Genomic DNA, 26,403 nt, shown 5'->3' with positions numbered 1-26,403 from the left:
AAATGGACTTGGAGAATCTCTGGGTAAGAGAAGTGAGAATCATTCACCTTTACCGTCTACTTCTGAGCTAAAACATTGACCCCCAAGGGCTAAAGGCACTTCATTGGCTTCCCAAGATGCATTCCTTCCACTTAATTATTTCTTATAGCATAACTCAGGGCCACTCATCCAAAAGCATCAGAGAGGTTCCAATCTCCCCATGACACTGCTTGAAAAGTGCAGGCTCTTCCGGTAAGCCTCCGGAAGGAAGGAGTAAGGAGCCTAGCTGCGCATCTGTAACTTGCAATGCTGCTTGTTCATCCTAAGTGTAGCCTAGATCGGTGCCTCCCAGCCTCATTCTCCCAGCCAAGCATGGCTGGGGGGGGGGGGGGGGGGAGGTTGTTATATGGATTGGACCTAGTGTAATTGTGGCTGTTGCTGGGCAGTGGAGGTAGGAGATCAGAGATTGCGCATCAGCAAGCCTTCCTGGGGCTTTGGTATTTTCCTTCAGTGTGGAACTGTCAGGGAAATCTTCACTGAGAGCGAGTGGAAAGAAAAGGGTGCTGGTGCAGAAGTCTAGCGAAGGCTGTTGCCTCTGTCTGAAGGTGGGCTGGGAATTGCTTTGCTAGAAGAGTTGGCAGAAGGAAAAGCTGGGTGTGGAATAGGAGAGACTCGGGGGGGGGGGGGGGGAGGCACAGGGTTCTGTGTCTCTCTTCAGCTACGAGAACCCTCAGAAAACAAGGAGTACTATTTCCTTTCTCCCTGGCACAGCTCGTGCCTGTTTCTCTTTGGGTCACTTCTAATTTGGGATCCTACAGAGAGGGGACTCCGGGAGCATTTGACACTTACAATCAAACCACCATAACTACGGCTGCAATCTCCCTGAGATCTACTCAGACGCAGAGCTGATTACACAGCCGTATGTGGAACCTTAGAACAGAGCCTGCACGGGGTTCCGCAGGTGGACTAGCAGGACTGGACTCTGGTGAGCAGAATAAAAAAAAAAAATGTATATTAATGAAATCATGACGAGGGAAGGGGCTCTCCCCCACTTCAATTTATTTCTTTTCTAAAATAATAAATATCACCTAAAACAACCTTTGTGGGGGGAAAGGTAGAAAATTGGCTCCTTTGTGATTAACAAAGGTCAAAATTGCAAATTTTCTTAATCGTCCTCTTAGTGCTACAGTAAAAGAAAGTACGCTAGCCACTTGTCTCTACTTGAGACTGCAAATTTGGACTTGCCTTGGGTCCAAATGACCCTTTACCACCTAGTGTGACATCAATTCTTTGTGGGGTGCTTATTTCCATCTTTCTCTCCTCGGTCAGGAGTAACAAGGCCAAATGCAGAAGCCCACTGTGAGCAGTGAAAGGAGATTTTCTTTTTCATCATTTTTTTTTTGCTTCTTTGTGAGAAGCCCCAGATTTGATTTGTGGAACCTAGGACCAAATGACAAATTAGGGCACAGAGATCGTATTATATAAGAGATGAGTTATTGGAGTAATAAGCACATGTAAATAGCATTTACATATTTAATGATCATTTTATTCTATGGCAATTTTGCATTAAATATTCAAGGAATAATGTTCTCTTTACTCATATAAAAGCCTTTCCTCAAGTGCATTATTATTACTCTGGGAAAAGAAACTCTATTATGCCATTATGTGGCTCCTGATGATATTTAAACCCTCATTTCTATGTCAGTCACCTCCAAGTCCCCATCTCTGCCAGCCTTATAGGGTCACCTTTTACTATAATAGTAGAATATAATGGCTGGAGTTGACTCTCTCATGACAAGGAGACTCCATTCTCAATTTCTCCATCGTCCCATAGCCATAGGGCCAAGGAGTTTCAAGGGTTTGAGTTTCTCCCTGTTTTCTCTCCCATTTTATTTGTTGCATTCTTGATTTCCTCTGAAGCGCACATTTTGTGACGATTCGTTTTACTTCACCCAACTGTCAGCCCAAATACAGAATACTGACCCCTGTGGGCTCTGCTTTGCTTTTCTTTCAAATCACTACCCACAAAAGCCATTTGTGTTTAGAGAGATTTTTACTGACTAATGTGATGGTCAAGTGGGTAAGGGAAAGAATAATGTGTAGCCTGGGCGTCCTATCCTAGAGCGTTTCTGCCTGGCAGATTCCACTCCCCAAGGCCCAGAGATTTCCAGCCTCCCTGGTAAGTGCCTCCTTTCATCTCCAATCTCCAGGAGAGCACCTCATCCATCATAGAGACTTCTTGAAACTTCTGGTGTCTTCCACTTTACAAGGCAGAATAATTGGATCCCCTGGTCTTCCCTGCCCACTCATTTGCATCAGAATGACCCACCGAGGTATTCTGCTATAGAAAACTTTCCTGTCTTCTCCTCAGCAGGAAGGAATCCTGCCATCCATCCACCGTTGTTTATTGTTTTCTTCCAGTGTTGTCTTTTCAGCAATATCTTTGCATCTGCCACAGGATCATTTCCTCCTTAACTCTTAACCCCAAGTGGCATGTAGGAATGGCAGAAAGAAACGCAGAATTTACTTGGAGAAACCTTTGTCATTGTTCAGTCTGATCCCCAAGATAAAAATGGTTCCCATACACAAAACAAGGCCTGGAAGCCATTCGTGTTGGTATTTTGTAAACTTCTCACGTACCCTCTCAAATTCCCCACTCTCACAGTCCTTCTATTCTCTTTCTTTTGTAAGGAACACAGTTTTGCACAGCTCTGGAGTGGCCATCAGCTTTCCTGTGACGGAGGATGGGTCAGTATGCCCTAGGTTGCAGAAATGGGGGCCTAGCCCACTTCTCAGACAGGAAGGAAGCTGTCCTTCCAGCAGCCCCATCCTGAGGACAGTATTCCCACTGGGGGCACTCCAGCTAGCCTCATTCCTCATTCAGAGCTCTGTGTCCCCTTGCCTGGCACCCTCACCAGGCAGCTCTAAGTCCTCCATCTCTGCAAAGCCAGGTGCTTTTCCACGGGGCCTGCGTCTTCTGTTATTCCAGGCAGACTCTTGAGTTTCTAAGTACAAGGAAATGGTTGCCGAGTTAGCTACCGTTCTCCTTGCGGCCCTTTGCCTTGCAGTTGCAGCACAGACTGGGCAGTGCCCTGATGGAAGACTGGTATTGCCCCTTGGTTCCCATCAGTGAATTTCAGCCGTAGTGACTCCTGTATCCTGTGACTGCTCTGGGGCTTTCCATGCTGATTCTGCTGTTCTGGATCTTTTCTCAAGACAAACAATTCTGTCTCCCAAATGCTCTCATCGTGATTAACTTCCCTGGTCGTCATACTTCAGGAATTCCTGTGAATCTCTTGTGCCACCCCAGCTCATTTTACTCCGAAGAGTGTTACCAGACAAATATTTTGCTCTGCTTCTACTGATGTGGCTTTGTTGACTTTAAATTTGATTTTTTTTAATATTGATTTCAATATTCTTTATCTTCATCATTGAGATTTGGGTGTGCAGAGAAGTACCATGCTCACCTTGGGCTTCTCTTGGGCTCTGAATTATCTTCCTTTGGGCAGTTGATTGAGGCCCAATGAATCTCAGAACCTGACTAGCTAAGCTATAAGGAATTATTGTGGTTTTTTAAGTCCTTGTGTGAGACAAGCAGCAAACATTGCATTGAAGCAAAACAGAAGCTTGCTATTGGGCACTTACTACTGATGATTCACTTTTTCTTCATGGTGTGACTTTGGGTATTTATTCTCTCCTCATCTCATGAATATTTTGTGCGCTCTCTCCATAATCAAAACAACGGATTAGAAAATTTAGTGAACAAAAATGTTTCATTTCACTAAAGGAGATGCTACAACCTGTGTTTAAATAGGAATATATTTTGTTAATTTATCTTATGTATTCCATTATCATTTTCTCAAAAAACGACATTGTAATTTAACAATAGCTCGCCCCTGCCCACTAGTGGCAGGCACTGGTATACCAAAACAAACAACACCTGCTCTGTTCCTGAGGAATGTATATTATTATACATTCTATTTTGTTTACAGTGAATGCCTTTAACTTCTAGGACTAGACATGAAACTCAGAGAACAGGGATCCAATGCTCCTCTATAGACCAGCTCTCCCAGCTTCTTGCTTACATGAGAGGAACATTCACAGCAAAAGCACAGCAATCAAACTTCCACCAGAAACTGCTGACAGATCATTTTGTTGTGGGGGAGGGGAGCTGCTCTCATTCCTCCTCCTGCTTCATTATAAATGCACTCTAAAATTTGTAGTCAAAATACGGGTGATCGTTTATGTTCTTGTTTTATCACTACAATTTAACTTTAAACCCTTTTGCTTACTGTTTATGTATGGAATTCCTAATGATTACCGTTAACGATCCAGGAGAGAAATGGCATGGCTTGTGTGCCATTCCCATTTGTGTAATACCGACGTGGAGCTCAGTGGTCCTGCAATTATGAATAATGTTGCTGTGCCACACCGGTAAAAATGATATTTTCTTTTGGAGAATGATTTCTTCAGACTCAATCCCCAGGAGGATGCTAAGCTAGCTGTGTGCTCTGAACATTTTCTATCCTGGTGGAACTATCGGGTCTTGATGGAATTAATAAGTTTGTCTCTCTGGAGTGAAGTTAAGGAATGCAAGAGATTCTTAAGTGTTGTCAAGCCACTTCCTTCTTGGTTTACCTGCTGAAAGCAGATTTCCCAGTGGACAAACTCAAAACAGAAAAGGAAATAAAAGAAATAAAGATTCCTTTTGCTCAGAGAGAGCAGCTCCTTCCCAACACCTTCCCAACACTTTCCCTTTAACTCGAGGGTCTAGAGATCAAAAATCCTCCGACAGCCTGCGGCCTCTGCCCTTGCTTTCTCCTTGACCATAGGAGCCCCTGGCTTCCAGCACATGTGTGCTGCTGACCAGCCCCTGACTCAGCCCTGGAAAGCAGTGCCAATTTGGAGTACATCTTGTAAATAAGGAGTTGCCTGTGGTGGGAAGAGCTTTAGCACACTGCACTCCACAGCTTCAAGGTTGCAAATGTGAATATGCGAATGGAGAACCAAAGCCAGGAAAAAAATATATATGTATATAAGTTTCCTTGTGAAAATAAATCCTAACAGGACTGAGGAGCCTCCTCCTTCCTAAGTAAGGTGGTTTTGTTTGTTTTTGGTCAGTCGTGGAGCTTGAACTCTGGGCCTGGGCATGGTCCTTGAGCTCTTCAGCTCAAGGCTGGTGGTCTACCCCTTGAGCCACTTCTGTGAGCCTATTATCTTGAAGTCCTCACAATAACCAAGCCAGCACTAGTGTCTTGCCTGTGAATTTCCAGAGCTGTAAACGAAATAACCTCTTAAAGTGCCAGTACTCTTGTATCTTGTTATAGTATCAAGAAACAGATGGATACATCACATTCAAATGAAAAGTCAGGCCTGGAAAGACACACAGTGGTCTCTCTCCAATTTGGATCTAAATAGATCAAAAGTAGAGAAGCTGAAAGTAGCTCCCAGGTAAGGGGAGAGATGGGAAATGGATGCTGCTCAAAGGGTACAAAGTATCAGACAGGATGATTCAGTTGTTTTTTTTTTTAATTTTTTTGAGGTACTGGGGAGCTACACTGCCAACAAGATAAGTAAGTTTTAGAGAAGTATGGTACAGTATGGCCAATGTAGGTAATGTGTACATAAATTTCAAAATCTCTATAATGATTTTAAACGTTCTTATGACAAAAAATGATAAGCATGTGAAGTGATGATAATGTGAATTATTTCAATTTCGTCATTCCCTACGGGTGTGTATAAAATCACACCATACTCCGTACCATGCAATATTATTTGTTCAGTTACAATAGCTTAAAGTCTATGTACTTACTAAGACAGGGGGGAAAAAACTATTTCCACTGACCTCCCAGAGTACTGTATCAAAGAGGTAGACTGTTAATCTAAGACCAGCTCCAGTTCGTGGAATGCCAGGCCGAGAGTGACTCTGTTGGGACAGAGTGGCCTTTTGAATGACTTGCTAAAGAAGTGGAGAGGACTATTTGCTTTTGTCCTCAGGGTCCCCTGGAAATGAGAGCCATTGAACTTGAGAGCCAAGGGGAACCTTTGAGGTTTTGCTATTCATCTACCTTGTTTTATAGCTGAGAATAATGAAGCCCAAGAGGAAAACCCAATCACAGATAACTGTTTGGTAGCAAAACCAAGGCAAAGTTTGGCCTCTCTCTCTCTCCTGTCAGTGCTCTTTGTACTTTCAATACCATCTCTACTCTATGGCCCAGACATCCTGTGTACCTCATTGTTACCTTTTTACCTGCCCATGACATCCAAAGAAAAATATCCCCATTGATACTTGGCATTTGGAAAGGCTTTATCTGTTACATAATGTAATTATTCCTCCAGAAAATAATTTCAAATTATATCCTGAATGGGTGAAAAGATGGCTTTGCATGATGTTCTCTGTTCGCTTATTTAGCAAGTAGCTATCAAGAATTATTGAGGAAGGGAATGGAGAGTACTGATTTATAGTTTCACTATCTGATTCTAAAAAGTACGCCATAAATGATCTTTATTGAAGAAGCATTAAGCCACCAGGCTAAAATAATATGCACAAAATGTTCTGTATGTTCAGTGAGGTTCTAGCCCTAAGTCCTTTCAAGTGTTCTAGCCTTACTTTTATGAAGAGTTCTCCTGAGCTCAATGCATCATTTCAGAGACAATATTCAAGACCACAAACCTTCTCCTAGTTAATGGCAGAGACAGAGGAGAGCTCAGGGTTCGCAGGTGACAAGTCAAACATGTAGGCTAAATACACAAATGGGTTTTCCTATTCTCTGCTCATGCCATGTAGGAGGCATGGAGGAAGTGTCTCTAAAACATTCCAGCCCATGAGAAAGCTTGGCAGTTGCCAGGGAGACTCCACTCCCAGTCACCCTCTCTTAGTCAACGGGTCATTACTTTTCCCCCGCTCCAAGCCCATGTCAGACATTTAGTATGCTAATCAATACAGTGTGAGTTTGGGAGATTTGGCTACCAGAAATGGACGCAATAGCTGCCTCTGAAATGATGAGAGCCAATCCTCCCTTCACATATAGTCCTAGAAGATCTGTTTCCAAGCTTCTAGAGCTTCTACCTGATTCTTCATTTAGTTTTCGGAAGCTGCATCCTACCATGAGGGGTGAGATGTCGGGTTGTTGACCTAATTGGGTTCTTTCCATCATGATCCATTTTGGTAGCTCTTTGCTTATGATGCGGAATTGTAAGCAGTTGACGGAAGTCCAGGCTACCGTGGCCCTTGTGGGTACGTGGTCTAAAAGGAATTGTCTATATCATTAGGTTCTGAGTTGGCTCCTAGCTTATTTTCATATGCTCAGCCAATGATAAGACAATATCCCCCAACCTCTCATGCTGAGCAAATACAGAGACTGTCCGTGTCCTTAGATCCACCCAAATGCAGATTGGTAACATTCTGAAAATATTTGTGTTCTGAACATGTACAGCTGTTGTTCTCACTATTTCCCACACACCGTACAATTTAACAACGATCTATGAATTGTTTACAGGTATTAAAAATGATCCAGAAATGATTTTTCACTCATAAGGTAATGTGCATATGGTATATGCAAGTACTATGCCATTTTATATAAGGAACTGGTCCATCCGTGACTTTTTGCCATCTGAAGGGGTCCAGGAACCAATCTGCTAAGTTACCAAGGGATGACTACATCTCTACCACAAAATGATGTCAACCTAAACAACTGAGATAGCATTTGATAGCATGCAACAGACCAATGAAGGAGACCGATAGTGTGCAGAATACGGGGTTAAACAGAGACACTTTCCTCCTCCCCTGAAATCCAACTTTATGTTGACCTATTTCTTCCACTTGCTTGTAAGATTTTTCCCTGATAAGGAAACAGAACTAAATCCTCTTACTCTAACACATCCAAATAACCTTGTGATAAGGGATCAGAAAGAGTGCAGGTGGATTTGTACTCCTCCAGGATAATATTTACCTTGTCTGATTTGTCATTTTGTGCAAACACCGCCTATTATTTTTATGGCCAGAAGAAGGGCAGAAGCCAAAACTCCGGCAGAGAGTAAATAACATATTCCACAGTGTCGGAGGAAGACATTAAACACTCATAAGCAAGGGACGTGCCGTCCGCAGAGCTCATCCTTGTGATTCACGCACTGCTACTCGCTGCACACAACCCCTCCCTATCCTTGCCAACTGACCCTTCTGAAAATGGGAAAATTGTGGTAGCCTTATAAGCTTTATTTGGGGTCCATTATGTGTGAAAGTGCTCATTTGAAAGAAAGGGACCTGGAAAAAAATGGCACTTCCAGCCTGCTGTGCTCCTCAATGTCCATCTGCACGTGGCCTTAAGCAGCCACGGATACTGGACCGGAGAGGAGAAGGAGCAGTTCGGGTGGTAGGAATGCTCCAGAAACACTTTGGGGAACCTTCTAGAGAGGGGCTTCTTTCATCTTTCCAAGAACCCGGCAAAAGATACGGTATTGCTAGAAGAGAAAATATCACTGACAGGGAAAAATAGAGGCTGTGAATGGCAGAGCCCGGATTCCAATCCTCATCCTCTGGCTGCAGCCTCTGGGCTGGAGGCCCACGGCCCTGGCATCCTCACTGGATCAGGGCAGCCCAGCTGGGTCTGTCCTCCACGTGCCTGGTTTGTGATGGCTGAGGGTGTGAGGATGGAGGGTAGGAGCTTGAGCAAGGCCCTGGCAGCCCTTAGGCCTTGGCTCTAGATGGGGCTCCCAGTACCATCAGAGCTTCCACTTTCTGCTCTCTCCTCCCTATTTGAGCGGCCTCTCTCCCTACAGACAGAATCCACGAAATGAACAGGGTGCCATCTTGTTCGTGGAGAGCCTTGAGTGATGCGTCAAAGGCTATGAACACTGAGCCAAAACACCATAATCATTTGGAACAAAACCCGCATGGATCTTTGAAACAGAACGCCTCGTTTCAACTTTTCTGAGACTGTGATTGTCAAACCTCAGCAACTTAACAGCAGGGGCTCTCCTTCCCAGAGGGGAGAGAAAGTTTGTTTCAGACTTTTGTTTTGTCCCAGAAAATGTCTCCATACCATCATCCACCACCATCTACCACCATTAGATGAATGTTCTACAGTAATGGCAAAGCCCAAGACCAAGTTAAAGTTTAAAAAAATAAATGGAATGTTAATATCTCCACTAATGCAGTGCTAGAGCCCGGAGGTTTGAACCTGTCACTCTGAGAAGTGTGGGAAGAATGCATCAATCCAGTGCGTACACACACACACACACACACACACACACACACACACACACACACAACCTTCCTCCTTCTTGTTGCCTTTGCGGAGTTCATTTAATTAGGATCTGTCTTAATCGATTTTCTATCACTGTAACAGAACAAATGAGACTAGATAATTTACAGAGAAGAGGACTTGGCTCATAGTCTGGAAGCTGGCAAGTCTCAGGTCACGGAGCCAATATCTGCAAGTCATCTGGTGAGGGCCTTCTCCCGGTCGGTACCCTACCATGGCAGGGGGCACCGTGGGCCTCATGCCTCTCTGCCTGTAAGATACTCATGCTATCATTGCACACCTCTCCTCAGCATCTCATCTTCCCCTCATAACTCCCCATGGACAAGGTTGACAGTGTGACCCCACCTTCAAATCCCAATAATGTAAACTTAGTATGTTTCTAGGACATGAACTTTGTGGGACACATTCAAGCCATAGCCAGTTCTGATCTCATCTCTCCTCAATTATTATGATCATTTCCCTCCGTACTCTCCATGAATCCAGCCTCAATCATTTCCAAGACACCTTCTGTCCAAGTGATTGGTCTTCCTCTCCTTTTTCTGGTGCAGGTTAGGACCCAGGATTGTATGTGCTTAGTAAGCACTTTACCCCTAAGTTTATCTCCTAGCTCTTGGATATTGTTAGGGTTACAGATTAGATTACAGATCTAAAATGAGTTGCCAGCGTCAACAGAACCTTCCATGAGGTGACCGCCCTTCTGCGTTCAAGCTTTTCCATCTGAAAGCCAACTTTCAGAGTGCAACTCCCAGATTTTATCCTAGCAAGATTCTGGTCCCTTCTTTTGTATGTCATACACCTGTACACATGGAGGCTTTCATTGAAACTGTCTCCAACCTTGCGTGTCGTCATCTTCACCACACTTGCTCAAGCAATGCCTCAACCAGCATGTAGACCACAACATAGGGATCTGGGCCAGAGTCCCAGTTGAAGCCCACATACCATTTAGAACTTTTAATACTTACAAGTTTATAAATTATGCCTGCAATCTGTTAAATAAAACATTTTTGTCATCCTATCTGGGTACATAATCCTTTATATAAACAAAATAGTTATACAGCTATGGTAGCTATAAGGCTACATAAATCAGCAAAATACCAAAGTAATTGAATTGGATTATTAGCATGCAGGCCCATATGTTGTGCTAGTGGACTGGAAATGTTTAAATTTATAATAAACTAAAGACAAAAAAGAATGTACAATTGATTATGTATTTCATGAAGTCTGTTTTACTTGCCTTTAGTGCAGCAAAAATTTACTAATTGTTATTATCATTATTTTCTCACAATCAGTATCCTATTTTGAACACAATTTTGTAAGTAAATAAAATTTTAATTTAATTGTATTAAAATATGTACATTTTAAAATTTCTCCCTAGAAAATATAATATAAAAATTTCAAACCAATTGTGTTTATGTCATTCTAGGTTATTTTTCCTTCGGAATATTTTTAATGTGACTCTTAAGACAGGAAGGCAAAATAAAATTATACTGTATGTCAAAATCTTGTATCAAAAATATTAAGGCTAGGGCTGGGGATATAGCCTAGTGGCAAGAGTGCCTGCCTCGGATACACGAGGCCCTAGGTTCGATTCCCCAGCACCACATATACAGAAAACGGCCAGAAGCGGCGCTGTGGCTCAAGTGGCAGAGTGCTAGCCTTGAGCGGGAAGAAGCCAGGGACAGTGCTCAGGCCCTGAGTCCAAGGCCCAGGACTGGCCAAAAAAAAAAAATTAAGGCTAAAACTTCAAAATATTTTTAAAGATTGATTACCTGGTCTTAAACATACTTTTTAACAAAATATAAAATGTCCAAGATAGTAAAGTTTCAGTCAATCACACATGGAATTAGCATCACCCTTCATGCATATCATGTCCACTCTACATTTATATAAACTTCACAGTACTGTGAATCATTAGCACTGCTAAACGTCACCCAACCACCCTTTCTGGGTCTGTAGAAATAGTTCATGAACTCATGGGTATCTGCGAAACCACAAATTGAAACACTCAGAGACTCAAGAAGATGAAGACTTGGCACCAGAGAGACACAAACCACTTTGTTACTCAAAAGTGCTCTGCACTTGCACTCTCTGAGAAGGAAGATTGGCATGCTCATTCGTTTGTCCTTCCCTATGGCTGCTCCTCACCCTGAAACCTTCCCTGCTCTCAAAGTGCATCTGTCTCTGACTTTGTAGCAGCAAAGCCCATGTGGCTTCCAAAGACCATTGGGTTAGATGTGAAGAAACATCTTTCCTGGCCGGACACCCGTGGCTCACACCTGTCATCCTAGCTACACTCAGAAGACCAAGATCTTAGCATTGAAGGAGTGTTTAGTATTACAGGAGCTGCACAGTGCCCCACTCTGGGCATCAGACCTCCAGGGATGGCAGGAAATACTTGTTCGAAATCGGTTAATATGTTTGTGTTATGGAAAAGGCTCAACCTTACTGCTTAGGTCTGAAAGAGGTACTCACCATCAGTTGGTGCAAAATTAGTCTGTAGATTATACCAGTTACCAGTTGAAGGCATATTTTTAATTTCTATGGGCAGCATCACCCACCCATGCCTATAGTTGGAAGCAGAGTTTTGTTTGTTATTTTATTGATAATGAGTTTGAACTCAGCAGTGCTGGGCAGGGACTTAATCTCTGAACCAGGCCCATAACCCTTCGTGGGTTAGTAATTGTTCTGTCAAGGTCTCATACACAATTCTCCTATCTATCTCAAATAGCATAGCCTTGTGCCACCACACCTAGCTTGTTGATTGGGATGGGGTCTCACTAACTTTTGTGCAAGTTGGCCTCAAACCATCATCTGTCCCAGTCTATGCCTTCTAAGTAGTTGAGATCACAAGCATTACCCACTGCATCCAACCACTATTTTTTTTTAGTGGAAAGTATTACCTGTGTAGGATTCTTAGACACGGGTTGGCTTCCCCTGACCCATGGTGTGGTTAAATGGGACATCATTAGTTGGTGAAAGTTGCCTGACAACTATTAAGAAACATGAATCTGGAATTGAGGAAGGCCAATATGCCTAAACACTCCAGGCTTTCTACATAAGAAAGGACAAACTACGGTCCCTGTTCATTGAGATTCAGTGATGTCAAAGAAAGACTGGTGAAAGTGAATGCTGGTACCTCCAAGGCACACTAGCAATAAAAAGACATCTCCAACTTCCCTTCTCCCCAAGAGAAAAATGCCTAATAAAATGGAAGATCAAGCCTATGTCCAGCACAAATCCCGCCCTTCAACTCTGTCTCCATCAAGCTGCACATTCCAGGACTCTGTCTTCCTAACATTTGGAAGTAGTATTATCTCCTTTGGACTGAATAATTCCCCAAGATTCTTAACAATAAGACTGGGACTTCAGGAGACGTAGAATAAGCATTAGGAGAACATAAATGTTCTGCTAAGAAGAGCAAATGAGTCTTCAGTGATTAGTTGGAAAATGCCAAAGGGAAGTGATGGTATTTGTTTTCCATGCTGGTAGTGAACTTATGAGTTTCAATTCCATCCACCCATGTGTGCAATAAACATTTCTAACTTTTGTTTTAGGCTAGTGAAAAAGAACACAATTATGAGTGTGAAGTTTCACAGAAAGGAGTTAAATGAGTAGTTAAAGTTTCTTCTATGAATTTTTCAAATATATGCTTCTAGACTTTCCAATCATACCAGATATTTCTAAATCACTTGGTTGTAAATATAAGCCAGAGCCTGAAACACAGTATAGGAAATGTTACAGTAAACGCAATCGCAGACAAGGGTTGAACCCAAGAGACTCTTCAAGGATGCTCCCTAGATAAGATGAGGCTCTGGCAGATGAGAATCACCATTAGGAAAGTGACGTGAGAGCCATCCATGTGAAAAGGTCATATGAAAGAGACAAGACTTCTTGAGAGAAATTTCCATAGGTCAGGCTATCTCCCTGAACAAAATTTGAACAATATCATAGAGACAGGTGACACATTCTATTAAAAAAAAAAAAAACTAAGGGAAATCTGAGAAAATGGCAAAGTTCTATCACTGCTGTGACACCTGGAATTTCTTCACGTATAGAATAAGGACCTGTGGGGGCAGGGCAGGCGATGAAAGGCTGCCGGAATCAACAACCCTGCTTGTGAATCTGATCATCAGTGCCTGGGAACCTCAGTGTGTCCTTCTTCAATGTGGCTTCTAAAAGCTCTGCATTCTCTTGTTCAAAGGACAGTTACATATGTAATTTTTTTTTTGGAAACTTTAGCTGTGCTGTCAATTTTGGAAAAAAGTATCCTCCTTTTCCAAGTTGAGTAGGCATTATACAGAAGTTAATAGCTGTACTGGTCTAGAAATGTTCATGTGTGGACACTCATTACAGTGCGACGGTCACACAGTTGTGTGTTCTGCTAAGCCAACGTTTGACAGCTCAGCTGCAGAAGTAGGATCAGTGAATGTTTGATTTGCCTGCTATGGGTTGTTGACCATCCTGGCACACAAGGATGAGGGAATTATAAGTGTTTACAAAGAAAATGAGAACGTGTCGGGAGGTGATGCAAGGGCTGAATACATGCATGGTCAAGGAATGAATGGTTTAGGACACTGAGAATGCCAAGACTGGGAAATATGCACCGTGACAGAGTAACTCTTCTGCTTGTTCAAGTTTGTCTCTTCCCCTGTTGCTAACATGGAGCTTTGAATTCTCCACCGCCCCCTTGTAGCATGTACTTGGGAGAGCTGCCAGGCTTCATCTGAGCTGTGGTAACCAAGGAGACCAAGTGATTCCTGCAGAAAGAACTTGAATGACAATCTCAGGGATGCAACCCTATCTTCTTCCTAAGATGCTTTGTAAATTACAACCTGGGAGGGTCAAGACCCTGATCACAGAGCGGTCTCGACATAAGGGTGATGGTGGGGGAAAGGAAGCTGACAGAACGAAAGGGACAGTAGAAATCAGAACGAATCACGGCACACTCGGGTTTCTATCCACTGTCAGAATTCCCAAGGAAGTCTGTTTGCTGGTGTTACCCTATCCTCAGAGTCTCTTTCTTGTTCCCATGATGTGAGGACAGGAACCTGACTACAGCTCACTTTCAGATCAGGTGTTTCAGTGTGAGACTCCAGATTCTGGTTGATCCTAAACATCTACAATGGACCTTTGTGATTTCTCACATTCAGTCATTTGCTCCTATTTCTTTATACATAGAATGTTCTTAAGCTGACCAGACACGTGAATTGAACCCAGCAAACAAACACACAGGTATCTCTGTGTCTATCTCAAATAATGAGAGAAGCCCAGGGCCTCTGTTCATTCCACTTCGCCTGACTACTGAACTGGCAAGGGCAGGCAACGGCTTTCTCTAAGTCTTTGAACAGTGTGTGTGTGTGTGTGTGTGTGTGTGTGTGTGTGTGTGTGTGTGTGTGTGTGTGTAATGACAGCTGTGGTTGGAGGGCACAAAGCTGCCATACAAATGCATTTGCTGTTCCTGAGGAAAGGTATGTGAATTGGATTTTTGAGCCCAGGAAATAAAGAGAGGGGGCTAAAAGGTTCTTTAATTTATAGTTGTCAACGATGTGAAAGTCTATTTCCCCCCTTCTCAGGAGAATGATGGCTTTTAACTCGTGCCATGAACTTTGCAGTTGTAAGCTACAGCAGGAAGTCTAAGAAAGTATCTTCTCATCATGGACATGCTCGGGGGTGCTACTGAGGTGTCCCAGGACCACATGACTAGATAAGGTGAGCCGGGTGCTCAGGAAACTCAGTCCTCTGCCTTTATGAGAGCAGAGAGCCCAGCACACTCTGTGGTAGAGCACTTGCTTAGCATGGGAATGGCCTGGGGAAAATCCCCAGCACCACCAAAAAGAAAATTAGGGTATGCTCGCCTGTGCCTCTTGAATTCACATCATGGCCCTGGATTCCACATGATAGGCTAGGAGAAGGAAAAATAAGGGGTGCAATTTCCGTAGCCTTTATAATTTGTAGTCTGTGCTTTCTCAGAGCCTCTGCCGGGCCTGTTGCTTCTGGCCTGGAGGCAGCTTTCTTTAGGTGATAACAGAAGCATCCTGCTGCTTTATGGGACGATAAGATAATCCAAGCCCTATGTGGATAACCATTCTTTTAGGTTGAGTGGTTTATCTCTTTGTAAAGGGGGTGTAGATTATTGTTCAGAAACCCCAAAGTCCTCTTTTCTTTCTTGCATTAGATAAAGGCACTTGAATATTGACTTTGAGGGGAAGCCTCAAAGGGAGCCCCAAGCAGAGAGGAGCAGGCCTGTCTGCCAGGCCGGGCCCAGGGAGCCTCTTTGTTCTCTGCTGGCTGAAATGTAAGGAAGCCACCTGCAATTCTTGGGGTTTCCTCTCCAATAGCCCTTTGAAAGAGGCTACAGAGTGATCAGCCTTCCCATTATTTTCCATGGTACCGGGGCCCAGTATTAGCATTAAAAGTCATCGCAGAAAACTCCCTCAGTCCTGGGGTGGTTAATAACCCTATTAAAAACCTCAGCCAAAGCCAAGTGCACAGCATGGCCTTTGTCTGTCTTCCTAAAGGTTGCAATCAGGGTGTTGATATGTCCGTCTCCCTGCACATAATACAGACTTCTCCAGAAGATGGATTGCTTTCCAACTCTCGGGATTTTTAGCAGAGTTCAGCTCCTTGTCATTGTAGGAATGATGCTTTCCTCCCTCTCTGGGTGTTCATGGGCGGAAAACCACTGTCACCTCTCAGAGGCTGTCTGTACCTGCAGTTCCTTGTCACCCGGGGCCCATACCACAGCCGTGTGCTTCCTCAACCCAAATATATTAATCACACAACTGTATGCAGGTACTATATTTGCCTCCATCCTTTCCCCCTCACTCTGTTGGTTAGAAACCAGGTCTGTCCATCTACAGGTCTGTCTGCCACATTACCTAGAAACCATACACCTGCCCGTAAAAAGGCCCAGGCAGGGGCTGGGAATATGGCCTAGTGGTAGAGTGCTTGCCTCTTATACTTGAAGCCCTAGGTTTGATTCCTCAGCACCACATAGATAGAAAGAGCCAGAAGTGGCGCTGTGGCTCAAGTGGTACAGTACTAGCCTTGAGCTAAAAGAATGCCAGGGGCAGTGCTCAGGCCTTGAGTTCAAGCCGCAGGACTGGCAAAACAAAAACAAAACAAAATAACCCCCACCCCCACCCCCACAGACACACACAAAAGAAGGCCAGAGCACAGTGGACAGAGATTTAAGTTCCTTTTCACATTTAATTTTTACTTTTGGCTATGTATATTTCTAACTTATATTTTTATTACATTTATATTCATTATACTTATTATTCTATTGATGAGATTAAACCACACATACATCTAAAACGAAAAAAAAAATTTCCACTAACAAAAGAAATTTTAATAATCAGGGAAATAGAAGGTGAGAGACACAGCATTTTGTCCTCTTGCTTTTCAAATCCTCTCCCTCAAGCCCTATAGATGATGGTGGGCAATAGCTCAGAACCAATGCTTACATGTCATTTTACCTTCCTTACATGTGAAATCTCAGCTATATTGTTTTTCAGCAACTTTAAACCTTTGTAGACAAACTTCTGCATTTCTTGAAAATTTTGCCCAGCCACCTTTGGTTGACTGGAAGGGTAACTAGCAGTACATGGTTGAATATTAAAGAGTAAAACAAGGTAACCCCATTTGTGTCAGTGAAAGTATCACACATGAAGAGCAGAATGGAGGATGAGCACAGGGATGTACTAAAAGAATGTATGATCTCACAACCCCACCAGAGGCCATGAACCAGGGATACTGCAGTACCTTGGAGGCTTGTTAGAGGTATAGAATTTTTATTCCAACCCCACACCTTATTTTAGGAAGATTTAAATAGATTTAGAGATTGAGGTGGTTCGTGTTGTTACTTCATAGCAGAGTGCAATACTCACCAGACAAACTCATCTAACTTCCTCCTAGGAAATATTTACACAAGCATATCTATTGAAGTATTGTTTATCATAAGGGGAAAAAACATTCCCAGAAAAAAAGAGAAGTAGTTGATCATCTGTAGGAAACTGAAAAATACGTTTGTGTATTTACTAAAGGAACACTAAAAGAAGCTAAAATTAACAAAGTACAGCCACCTATCATGGATACATAGATAAACTGATATATGAAGAATTCCCCAAACAAACAAATGAGAAGCAAAAATAGAAAGAGTTGCAAGGAGAAATAAACAATATAATAATATTGTTGGCTTTAGGCAAGGGCAAAGCCTTAGTGTGCAGATGCATATCTAATTAGTGAAACAGCATTAGAATGACATGTGCCACATTCAAGACTGATTTCACTGATAAAAGCAGAGAAGGAGAGGAGAAATATGGGGCTTTTCTGGGGCATATTTTTCATGCTTGATGGAAATATGTATATTTCTAAAAATAAATGTTTTCTCTACCTTTGTATACACATAAATATTTCATAATAAAACAGAAAAAACACAACTTTTCTAGAGCATACCAAACTGTCCTTGAAAATACACACGCTAATAATTTGTGATTCTCCGGTTCAACAGTAAGTGGAGCCCTCCGTACTTCAGTGTTCAGGCCTGTTGTTCTGGACAGTAAGTACTCTGAGGCGGGAGAGACTCATCATCCTGGGGCTTTGTTTACCTCGTTGTCTTTACAAGGGAGGCTGAGCCTGTCTTCATCTACTATTGACCGTCTACTTTCCACTTCTGTGAACTCCATGCTCACAGACCTGGCACAGTTTTTTTTTTTCCTGTTTATTTGTTTTTCCTTATTGATTTGTTGGAAACACTAATTAAGAGTCCTGAGAACCCAAGTTGACATCCTTTTCCTGTTTCAGTTGCAAGAAGCCATCTTTACTAAAGCAGAAAGAGCAAAGGTGAAGGAAGATGGCTGGTGGGTATAGATTGAGTCACTATCTGATGTTCAAAACCCCAAACATATATAGAATATATATAATACTTCTTGATCACTACTATTAAGTACATTGATATTAAATATGTATCTATGAAAAGTAAGAGCAACACTAAAAATCAAAGAAAATAATACTGCTCTTTCCTGAACGTTTTATCTTCTGTTAGCCACAAGTTGCTTACACTTCTTACACTTAAGAATATGATAAAAGCAATCATAAACTAACCCCCAGTGACGCACATCTGTAATCCTAGCTACTCAGGAGCCTGAGATCTGAGGACTGAGGTTCAAAGGCAGCCCAAGCTGCAAAATCATGGGGCTCTTATCTCCAATTAAGTACCAAAAGTAAATAGATAAACAAATGTGGAGCTGTGGCTCAAATGGTAGAGCATTAGCCTTGACCACAAAAGCTCAGAGACAGCAACTAGGCCCCGAGTTCAAACCCCAGAACCAGCAAAAACTGAAAACAACAACAAAAAAAATGTATGTGTGTGTGTGTGTGTGTGTGTGTGTGTAATCACATGAATTTTATTGGTAATTAGTAATTATGGTGAGTTTATTTTGCCTTATAGACAGTGTTTTTGCTAATTTTGATGGCCAGTTTTAGAGAAAAAATAAAAAAATGAGTAATAATGACAAATTAATCGAATTTGAGATTTTTCACAGTCATCTAAAATTTGTATTAGTCCTGATTATATTTTTTTTGTTGTTGGTGTGACCACTACTATTCAAAAAGAATGGCCATCTCTGGGAATTACCTAGTGGAAGAAATCCCCTTTGTGTTTGATACAGTCCTTCTGTAGCTGTCACTGTTTATGTTTTAAAAGAAAGACACATTTTCTTATTTAAACTGAGAGGAATCAATTTCTTTAGAATGCCGGGAAAATCCTTGTGCTTAAACGATTAGGAAATCTCATTTGTGTGATGGATGTGCCTTAGAAAATTTTTGGTAGCGGCCCAAAGAGAGCTGTAGCTCCATTTATAATGGGCACAGTAGCACTGCATTGGCAAACCAGACCAATTTCTTTAAGAAAGAACTGGCTTTTTCCCAGCCTAGTAGCATTAATAGAATTTTTTTAAGCATTGCAAAATAGAACCCCAATAGACGTGTTATTGCTGTTGAGTCTGAGCCTGAGGTCTGCTCATTTTTCCAAGGGTTAGTTGTAGTGATCTAACATTTCAAGTATATCTTGCATCTCCAAAGACTCTTGGTCATCTAGTCCATGATTCCTAGCCTTCCTGTGCTGCCTCAGGTTCATTAGGCCTGCCCTTATAAATAGAAGGCTTGTCTAGTGTCAGTGAACATCTCCAGGCAACATCCAGCTGAGCAAGGCAAAAGGATACAGGACAGGAAGGGCAGTCTCTTAGGTCAGCCAGAAGAGTAAACGATTTGGGGGAACAAAAAAATAAACCACTGCCCAAGGTAACCCAACAAATGGTGCCATGAGATTACTGAGAACGGAGAAAGTCAATAGAACAGGATCCATCCAGGATAAGGGCAAGGGGAATGAATGCTGAGTAACCTGCACGGGTTTTGATTTTGCCTTTATGAACTTCTTTTTCCAACTTGGAGTGGAAACCAGCAATTGAGGGTCAAGCTGGCCACCTTTGGGTACCCACAGTTGTGTGACAGATGTGAACGGAGAGGGGGCCAACAAGTCACACAGAGAAAATACAAGCAAGCTGGAAGTTTATAGAGAAGGGAATTGAGAAAGCTCTTGGACATTAAAGAACATGCCCACAATTCTCAAGGGCAGACGGGACAATGCTGGAATGAAGTCCACAGGTATGAACGCAGAGCTCGCCTGTATCTAACACTGCAGGATATCAACAATGGACTCTCCTCTCAGTGTGACATTGCCTCACTTCACCAAATGATGTTCCTTGGCTTCATCTTAAATCAAGAATAACAACTCCCCCGTCCCTCGACACACACCCCAAACCCGTGTTTCTAATTCTTCATCTATATCATCTGGCCTGTATGTCAGTAGTTCACCACAGTGTCCCAACTAGAATGTTAGCCCCTCAACAATGAACACAGTCTTATTTCTCCTCAATCATCCAAACAGTGACTCCAAATACACAGGCCATGAGGTTACCACATTTTCTTTGCAGGTAGAATAACACCCATTCTTACAATACCATTTGACATAAACTAAAAGTTCAAGAAAAGTGTGTCCATGAGACACAGATGTTGCACAACTTATAAATGGGTCTCCAACCTCACTATTTGATGGTCATTAACTGCTTCCTACTGCAGCCGGTATCAGACAGCTTCTTCTGCACACAGACTCCAGCTACCTGTCCCATTACACGCCTCTCCAGCACCTTATCTTAACTTTGCCAGACTCCCTCGAATCTCATTCCTTCCTGAGTAGTGGAACAGAAAATTCATATCAGCTAGTAGTGGAATACTTTGGTTCTTTTTGTCTCTATCTTCCAGTTTCAGACTACCCTGTGAGCTTTACCTGCTATCACCAAGAGGGTCATTAGTATTTTTTTAACTAAGAAAAGAACGTTTTTCCTAAGGATTCTACTGTCTGTAATACAAGAACAGAGAAACCTTCAAAAGTACAATTTTTTCCAAGGGTTTGCATGTACCAAACCAAACATTTCAGAATAATGATATTACTATTGCCTCTAAACTTTGATTTCTGAAAATAATTTGAGTTCATTTGGGCAGAGATGTCCCTCTTAGGGTAAATTTGACTAAGATTTATACCTGAGTCTGGGTTCTTTTTAAGGCATTCTGAATAACTCTTCACTGTGTGGCTTTCTCACCCAATGGATATACTTTATAGATAAGTTCATTATTTCACTCTGCTAAACAACCACTTTTGAATTTATGCAAGTGTGTGTGTGTTGTTTTTTTTTTTTTTTTTTTTTTTGGCCAGTCCTGGGCCTTGGACTCAGGGCCTGAGCACTGTCCCTGGCTTCTTCCCGCTCAAGGCTAGCACTCTGCCACTTGAGCCACAGCGCCACTTCTGGCCGTTTTCTGTATATGTGGTGCTGGGGAATCGAACCTAGGGCCTCCTGTATCCGAGGCAGGCACTCTTGCCACTAGGCTATATCCCCAGCCCTGCAAGTGTGTTTTAATAAACCGTGCCATGGTCCCAAAGTAGAACCTTCTACCCTGTGTGGCCTTCGCAACTGTCTTCCGCCCATCCTCGCTCTACTCTTGTGGGCCTCAGATCTAGAGCAGGCATCACAATAGTCTCTTCAAAATGCAGATGTGTCATCCCCACACCTCTTCCTGCTCCAAACATGTTCTCATGGTCATCTGGGCTCTGCACAAGCAAACCCTGGCCTGCCTCTTGTCCATCCCCATCTTCCTCTGGATACTCCTAGCATAGTTGAATTCAGTCTTGTGCCAAGCCCAATAGCACATTAGAAGGACTGGCTATCTCCTTCCCTCTCTGTCTTAAACACTCCCATGGCCCATGTTCTACCAGAGATTATGGACAAATTCCACTCACCCCTGCAGTGTCCACATGAAGTCGGTGGTCTCCATTGTACTCTTCCAGTAAGACTCTAGTTGGATCATACATCCATGGGCACTTACAGTATTAGTGTGAATGGCTGCTGACACATTGCCAGCTACATTGAATTAGAACCCTGATAGGAAAAATGCTGTCTAGTTGGTTAACCATTTTAACACCCAGACCAAAAACTTTCTCTTCATTAGCCCCGTCAGTAGGCAAAGTATTTTCTCATTAACTTAATTGGTACTAATTTTCTAATCACTATAGTACTGATCCCTTTTCCTTTTAAAATTCAGTATTTTGTGTTTTAAAATATTCTTTAAACATTGTTTTCTCTGAATTTTTCCCATTTGCCAAACACAGAAATTGAAATTTGCTTTATAACCTCATGTCAGAAGGGACGCATTGTATCCCAAAGCCTTCTCACCAACATGTCTACCCAATCTACCAAAAAGGGTATGTGTCTGTGCTGGGGATATGGCCTAGTGGCAAGAGCGCTTGCCTTGTATACATGAAGCCCTCGGTTCGATTCCCCAGCACCACATATACAGAAAAATGGCCAGAAGTGGCACTGTGACTCAAGTGGCAGAGTGCTAGCCTTGAGCAAAAAAAAACAGGGACCAGTGCTCAGGCCCTGAGTCCAAGGCCCAGGACTGGCACACACACACACAAAAAAAAACGGTATGTGGTTTTGGGGTTTTTTGTTGTTTTTTTAAAAAATTTTTAGAATTCTTTTTTTGTAATTTATTTATTAATTAAACACAAATTTTTTGACAAGGTGTTGTACAAAAAGGGTACAGTTACATAGTAGGGCAGTGTGTACATTTCTTGTGATATCTTACGCCCTGTTTTTCTTTCCCTTCCCTGGGTCAGGTAGACATATATACAATACACAATGTATCAAGAACATATACAGTAGCCACGTGGCCTACGCCCAAGAAAATTCGCCTAGGGCTTTAAATGTAATGTCAATATTAGACAATATGTCGACAGTAGTCTTATATGAACGTACACACCTAGCTTTTGAGCTATTGTATTCCCCTGAGAGGTCAATTTTTGACCTTTATATGGTGAGTAGTTGTTTGGTTTTAGTTGCATAATGTTGGGTCGCTGACCCAGTCCTGTGGGAAATACCATTTGACAAGCAGTTTTTGGTTTCACAGACCTGGTCTCTACTGTCTCTCCATCACCCCTTCTTAACAGTCATATATCAGGGAGATCATGCTCCTTTGTTTTCTGTGTTCTAGGCTTGTCTCGCTCAACATTATTTGTTCAAGTTCTGACCATTTCCCTGCAAATAACAATATTTCACCATTCCTAATCGCTATGTAGTATTCCATTGTGTATAGGTACCATATTTTTTGGATCCATTCATCTGTGGAGGGGCATCTAGGTTGTTTCCCTATTTTGGCTATTGTGAATTGTGCCGTGATAAACATGGAAGTACAAATGTCTTTTTGATATCTTGGGACCTGCTGTTCAGGATAGATGCCTAGGAGTGGTATGGCTGGGTCATAGGGTAGGTCTATATTGAGCTTTTTGAGAAACCTCCATACTGTTCTCCAAAGTGGTTGTACTAATTTGCACTCCCACCAACAATGGAAAAGGGTTCCTCTTTCCCCACACCCCCTCCAGCATTTGTTGTTTCCTGAGTTCAGAGTATAGGCCATTCTAACTGGAGTGAGGTGGTATCTCAGGGTTGTTTTTATTTGCATTTCCTTTACTACCAGGGATGTTGAACATTTCCTCATATGCTTCTTTGCCATTTTTATCTCTTCTCTTGTGAAGTCTCTCTTTAGCTCCTTTGTCCATTTCCTAATTGGTTTATTGGGCATGGAGGGGCTTAGTTTTTTGAGTTCTCTGTAGATGACAGATACTAAGCCTTTGCTGTGCTGGTAAAGATCCTTTCCCATATGGTTGGCTGTCTTTCTATTTTGGTGGCTATGCTGTGCAGAAACTTTTTAATTTGTAGTAGTCCCATTTGTCGAGTATCTCCCCTATTTGTTGTGCCCCTGGAACTATATTCAGGAAGTTCCTTCCTGTGCCTGTAAGTTCTACCGTCTTTCCTACTCTGTCCTTCAGTAGTTTCAAGGATTCAGGTCTGATATTGAGGTTCTTGATCCATTTTGAGTTGATCTTGGTGCATGGTGATAGGCTTGGGTCTACTTTGAGTTTTCTGCATATGGCTGCCCAGTTCTCCCAGCACCAGTAGTTGAAGAGGCTATGTTTATTCCATTGTATGTCTTTAGCTCCTTTGTCGAATATCAGCTGACTGTATGAGTGCGGTTTTATTTCTGGATCTTCAATTCTAATCCATTTGTCTTCCAGTCTGTTTTTATACCAATACCAGGCTGTTTTTGTTATGATGGCCCTATAGTAAAGCTTGAAGTCTGGTTTTGTAATACCTCCTGCACTGCTTTTTTTGCCTAGAATTGCTTTGGCTATTCTAGGTCTTTTGCTGTTCCATATGAATTTATGGATTTCTTTCTCTATTTCAGTGAAGAATGTTACTGTGATTTTGATAGGGATTGCATTGAATTTGCATAACAATTTGGGCAATATGGCCATTTTTACTATATTAATTCTGCCTACCCATGAGCATGGGAGGTCTTTCCATCTCCTTGTGTCTTCTTTGATTTCCCTTATTAGATTTTTATAGTTCTCATTAAATAGGTCCATCACGTCCTTGGTTAGGTTGATCCCTAGGTACTTTATTCTTTTTTTGGCTACTGTAAATGGAATTGTTTCCATAATTTCCTTTTCTGCTTGTACATTGCTGGTGTACAGAAAAGCTGCTGACTTTTGTGGATTGATTTTGTATCCTGCTACTTTGCCAAAATGGTTTATTAGGTGTAGGAGTTTGGGGACTGAGTTTTTTGGGTCCTTCAGATATAAGATCATGTCATCTGCAAATAGGGATAGCTTTATTTCTTCCTTGCCGATGTGGAGGCCTCATTGCTATGGCTAGGGATTCCAGCACTATGTTGAAAAGAAGTGGGGAGAGTCTTGTTCCTGAGTTTAGGGGGAATTATTTAAGTTTCTCTCCATTTAATATGATGTTAACAGTTGGTCTGTTGTATATGGATTTTATTGTTTTGAGGAATGTTCCATCTATTCCTGTTCTCTCCAGAGCTTTTAATAAGTATGGATGTTGTATTTTGTCAAAGGCTTTTTGGGCATCGACTGAGATAACAATGTGATTCTTGATTTTAGTTCTGTTTATGTGGTGAATTACATTGATTGATTTATGGATGTTGAACCATCCTTGTGACTGTGGGATGAAGCCTACTTGGTCATGATGTATAATTTTCTTGATCAGTTTCTGGATCCTGTTAGCTAATATTTTATTGAAGAGCTTTGAGTCTGTGTTCATTAGTGATATTGGTCTGTAGTTCTCTTTTTTTGTTGGGTCTTTGCCTGGTTTGGGAATGAGTATGATATTAGCTTCATAGAATGAGTTTGGGATTTCTCCCTCTGTTTCTATTTCGTGGAAGAGTTTGAGGAGTATTGGTATTAGCTCCTCACTAAAGGTTTTATAGAATTCGTTGGTGAATCCATCTGGGCCTCGGCTTTTCTTTGTTGGGAGGTTCTTGATTACCCCCTGTATCTCGCTGTAAGTTATTGGTTTATTTAGTTGATTTATTTCTTCTTGGTTCAGTTTGGGCAGTTTATACTTCTCTAAGAATTGATCCATTTCTGTAAAATTATTGTTTTTAGTGAGTAGAGGTTCTGGAAATAGTTCCTTATGATTGTTTGAATATCGTGTATACTTGTTGTAATTTTTCTGGTAGAGCCCCTGATTTTACGTATATGAGTCTCTTCTCTTCTTTTTTTTGTAAGTCTTGCGAGGGGTCTGTCAATTTTATTTATTTTCTCAAAGAAACAGCTTTTAGTCTTATTTATTTGTTGAATGGTCTTTCTATTTTCAATCAGATTTATCTCTTCTTTAATCTTTGTGATCTCTCTCCTCCTAGTCATTTTAGATTTGATCATTTCTTGTTTCTCCAGTTGTTTTAGTTTCATCGTGAGGTTATTCACCTGCTCTGCCTCCATTCTTTTAATGTGAGTGCTGAGGGCAATGATGTTGCCCGTCAGTACTGCCTTAGCTGTGTCCCATAGGTTTCTTTGTGATGTATTTTTATTGTCATTGTGGCTTATGAATTTGTTGATTTCATCTTTAATCTGGTCTGTGGCCCAAGTGTTGGATAACAGTGTGGGGTTTAGCCTCCAAGAATGTGTATAGCCTCTGTGGTAACCGTTGTTATTGAGGGTTACCTTTAATCCACTGTGGTCAGATATAATACATGGGATGATGTCAATACTTTTGTATTTGCTGAGGTTCTTCGTGTGGGTTATGACATGGTCTGTTTTGGAGTATGATCCATGAGCTGCTGAGAAGAAGGTGTATTGGGTCTCTGTAGGGTGGAAGATTCTATATGGTGTTACTTAGGTCCTCAGCTCCCTTGCTGATCCTCTGGGTGTTGGATCTGTCTCTTGGAGAGAGTGGGGTATTAAAGTCTCCCACTATGATTGTGTTTGGGTCTATCTTGTTCTGGAGTTCTGTAGGTATTAGCTTGACATATGTAGGGCCTCTTTTGTTCGGTGAGTATACATTTATCACCGTGATATCTTGATTCTGGATTTTTCCTTGTATTAAAATGTAGTGACCTTCTTTGTCTTTTTGAGTTGGTTTTAATGAAAAGTCCAGCTTGTCTGAGATCAGGATGGCTACACCTGCCGTTTTGGTAGGTGCGTTTGCTTGGAAGATCTTGCTCCATCCTTTCATTTGGAGCCTGTTTT

The sequence above is a fragment of the Perognathus longimembris genome, chromosome 3 (genome assembly GCF_023159225.1).
Source record: "Perognathus longimembris pacificus isolate PPM17 chromosome 3, ASM2315922v1, whole genome shotgun sequence".
NCBI classification, from domain to species: domain Eukaryota; kingdom Metazoa; phylum Chordata; class Mammalia; order Rodentia; family Heteromyidae; genus Perognathus; species Perognathus longimembris.
The sequence above is the reverse complement of the archived record's forward strand: the minus strand, read 5'-3'. Positions refer to the sequence as shown.